The sequence below is a fragment of the Papaver somniferum genome, chromosome 9, assembly GCF_003573695.1.
Source record: "Papaver somniferum cultivar HN1 chromosome 9, ASM357369v1, whole genome shotgun sequence".
In the NCBI taxonomy this organism is placed as follows: domain Eukaryota; kingdom Viridiplantae; phylum Streptophyta; class Magnoliopsida; order Ranunculales; family Papaveraceae; genus Papaver; species Papaver somniferum.
The window spans coordinates 191,682,483-191,686,618 of record NC_039366.1 but is presented as its reverse complement, the minus strand read 5'-3'; the positions used below and the strand labels follow the sequence as shown (position 1 = coordinate 191,686,618).

General features: G+C 36.4%; 1 long non-coding RNA gene across 1 annotated transcript; it reads left to right on the top strand.

Moving 5' to 3' along the window:
* Positions 1-1,808: 1,808 nt before the first annotated feature.
* Positions 1,809-3,767, top strand: LOC113309185. The gene is made up of 3 exons (XR_003340434.1): positions 1,809-2,184; positions 2,281-2,363; positions 3,604-3,767. It is a non-coding gene; the product is annotated as an uncharacterized LOC113309185 (long non-coding RNA).
* Positions 3,768-4,136: the final 369 nt, after the last annotated feature.

Sequence of the window (4,136 nt, the reverse complement as noted above, 5' to 3'; positions counted from 1 at the left end):
ACGCACCTTTCTTGTGTGATATTAGTTTTCTCTAACCTAGAGTCGATCTCTATTAACCCTTGAGTTTCTTCTTAAAATTCGGGTTAACGACTTAAAGACTTCATTGGGATTGTGAAGCCAGACCGATACTACTTTTCTTGTAGTTGGTGATATGATCTTACTTTTCTATCATACGAGTACAATCGTTTATTGGCTTGAGAACTTGTTTCACCGATAGGTAAGATAAAGTATTCACTAACATCTTCGTCTCACTGTTCGTGAATCCACAATATTCTTATGTATATTCAGAATTGAGTATTGTGAGGTGATTGATTTATCTAGGCTGTTCTTTGGGAATATAAGACCGGATCTATCAATTGGTTCCTTGAATATACCTTGATTAATATCAGAAAACAGAAGAAACTAGGGTTTATCTGTGAGAGAAATATTTATCCTTTGAATAGACTTTTCTATGTGATACAAATTTGTTTGTTTATCAAAGCCTGCGTTTTTGGGACGTAGCAACTCTTTGTTGTGGGTGAGATCAGCAAAGAGAATCAAGTGCGTAGTATCCTGCTGGGATCAGAGGCTTAGGGGTGCAACTGTACCTTGTATCAGTGAGAGACTGGTAGGGGTTCAACTATAGTCCAGACCGAAGTTAATTGGTAGTAGGATAGTGTCTGTAGCGGCTTAATACAATGCGTATCTAATCTGGACTAAGTCCCGTGGTTTTTCTGCATTTGCGGTTTCCTCGTTAACAAAATCTATGGTGTCTGTGTTATTTCTTTTCCGCATTATATTTGTTTATATAATTGAAATAATATAGGTTGTGTGTTGTTAATCAATTAGAGATCCAATCTTGTGATTGATGGTTTCATTGATTAACACTTGGACATTGGTCTTTGGTACTGTCCAAGTTATCTCTCTTTGATTTGACTCGCAGATTTCTATTTGCTTGAGTATCAATCAAATTGAGAGATAGAGATATTAACTCCTTGAGACACTATATTCTAGATTGAGTATAACTGTCTAGTTGATTCTCTAGTAGAGTGTTTCGGAGTTTGTCCATACAGATTGCTAAGCGAAATATTGGGTGGTGTTGATAGACCCCCGCTTTTTCAAAAACTATAGAGTCTTGATTTCTAGGCTATTAGCAAGTCTCGGAATAGGATAAGAAAAGTGTAGTTGAGCTCAAGAACTTCATGGAGATTCAACGGCATCGACGAAGATCCACACAAGGAACCGTGAAACTTCATCAACAAAAAGGTATGTGAAGACTTGAACTTATATGTCACTCAAAAGTCTATCTATTATATCTCCTACTTCTTATGAGACAAAAGTCGTATGCTATATAGGCTAGATCAAACACATTTCGAGCTGAGTATTCAATGCTTATCTTTTTCTCAAAATTCATGTGTTGTTAAAGCTTATCGCTTTGATCAGGTTTATCTTCATCTTTCAATCTTTGGAAATTGCTCTGACGAGAAAGGTCGTTCGATCCGCTCACGACTGAATACCGCCATCTGAGAATGTTTCATATTGAAATGAGAGTTAGATTACATAACCGTGTAATCACCTGATATGAAGTTCTTTCAACTTTGTTGAGCAAGTGTATTTCGGTGGATTTTGGAATTGGCTTGCCAAGTCCGCGAACTGTCGAGAGCTCTCGACCGAAAATATCTGCTGGATTTTCCAACAACTCGTTTGCTGCTTAGTCCGGGAACTAAGGGTGCACAGGAACCGAGCCGGACCGACGGACCGAACCGGAACCGATGGAACCGTACCTGATTTTGGACCGAACCGAGGTACAAGGTACAAGTACCGGTCCCAAAAATAGGAACCGAGCTCTGGGGGTACAGGTACACGGTCCAACACATGAACCGTCCCGTACCGGACCGAAGTCCCGAATAATTCTGACCGTTAGATTTAGGGGATAAGGGATCTGTCTCAGCCATTGGATTAATAGGGGGTATATAAGCTCACTGTGAGAAGGAGAAGAAATTCTTAGGGTTTCAGTTCCCTTAATTTTTTCTCGCCTCTTCTCAGTACTTCTCTCTGAGAAGGAGAAGAAATTCTCCCCTTCTTCTGATCTTCATCTTCTCTGTTAACCTTCAATCAAACGATTAAAAGTTCAAACCGTATTACTTCGTCTGTCTCTTCGTTTTTAATTCCGGTGTGAAGAAAATTAGAAGAACAATTCCGGTGGTAAGTAATTTTTAATTTTTTGATTTTAATTTTTGTATGCATGTCTGTGAATCACTGAATCTGTGATTGAGATTAACGGATTTTTGTTTTCTCTAGCGAGTAGCGGCTTAAAGGATTTTCTTCATCTCCCACCAAACCTTCATAGCGAGTAGCGGCTTAAAGGATTCACTGCAATCACCGTAAGATCTTTTTCATCTTCATATGGATGTTGTTTCTTTTACACTTCTGAAACTAAATTTATGCTTTTAGTGTTCTGTCACATTTTTGGATGATTTTTTTTGCTTTTAGATCTTTGATTCATGAGCAGTAGTTTAGCCGTGAAGATGGAAATGCTATTCTAAAGCTAGGGTTACCTAAAAAATTTTGTAATAGACTAATAGTTGTTTTTTAGTTTTGTGAATGCTGATAAAATGTTAACATGGGTGTTGAATTTGACTCTGAGTATTTAATTTACCATTCTTTTGATTGAGTTAGTTTAAAGGCTATTGATGAATGTTTTTGAACAGTTATTATGAATCATACTTGAAATAGAAAGCTAAATTGTTCACTTCCAGAGGTATTTGTATGGATTTTCACAAGTAATTAGATAACCAGTTCACAGAACCTTGTGTAGCCCACTCTTACCTCTGTAAGTATTCTTGCCTTTTGTTTTCGTGTCTCTATTTTGGGTTTGTTGAATTCCTGGCTAATTGTGTTTCATTAGCTTTTAATTTTAATTCTGGGAAATCGAAGTAGAACAGGCATTTTATCATACAATTTCAATGCATCTTTTTATAATTTTGAGCTTAACCACCAAATTTAGTGTTCCTATACGAGTTTTTAATTGACTGTATAAGATTGGGTCAGTCATTGTTAAGAGTGGCAATTTATAAGCAATGAGTTGCCAGATTTTGCTGATCATAAGCTACATTACCCCACTCTACAGGCCAAAGATTGAGACCAATTGAGAGAAATTGCCTGACAAGTAAAATCAAGGTACATTATCAAAGGCAGGAGCCGCAGGACTGCATCAATTGCACAAGGTAGAAAAATCCTGAACTTTACAATTTCATAACAGTAGAACATTTTTATCTTCTTCTATAGAATGGGAATCATTGTCTAAAGAATTTTATGGAACGCATTGTACATAGCCTCTTTCTGATTACTGAACTTTATGTTCTTTCTTAACTGCATGTCACACAAGTACTAGAAGCACATGTTAAACAGATTTCACAAATTACTAAACTTTAAATGTTCACATGTACTAGTTCACAGTAAATGATTGAAGCACTATAAATGATTGTCCACTGTTTACTAGATTACATGTTTTCTTCTTCTTATTCATGTACTAGTCCACTTTAAGGATTGAAGATAGTTAAATTTCATGTACTAGTTCACTGTTCACATGTATTATGTCTTATTCACTGAGCTCAAATACAGGAAGTGCCAACTTTGTCAGTGATGGAAATATGGCGTCATTTCACTCGGAGAAATGTTGAAGAACCCTCTTGCAATTACTGTGGAAGGACTTATAGGGCTAACATGTCCAGAAATGGAACTTCTGCCTTGTGGAATGCTTAGAAGTTGCAATAATGCTTAGAAGTTGTAACTTATGCAGTTATGCAGTTATGCTTATGCTTAATGAAATTATGCTTAGAAGTTAGAACTTATGCAGTTATGCACTTATGCTTATTGCTTATGCAGTTATGCTTAGAACAATGTTTTTAATATTTATGAACTTTTATATGTATGAAGTATGATACAATGTCTTTATTTCCTTTGAGGTCTTCATTTTATGCAGTCATGCTTTATGCATTTATGCTTCAGTTGAGTTCTTATATCATTTCTTGTTTCATTTCATTTCATTTCTTGCAATTACTGTGGAAGGACATATTAGCCATTCCTGTGTCTTCTGTTGCCTCTAAGTCTGCTTTTAGCACAGGAAAGCGAGTTTTAAGTCCTTGTAGAAGCTC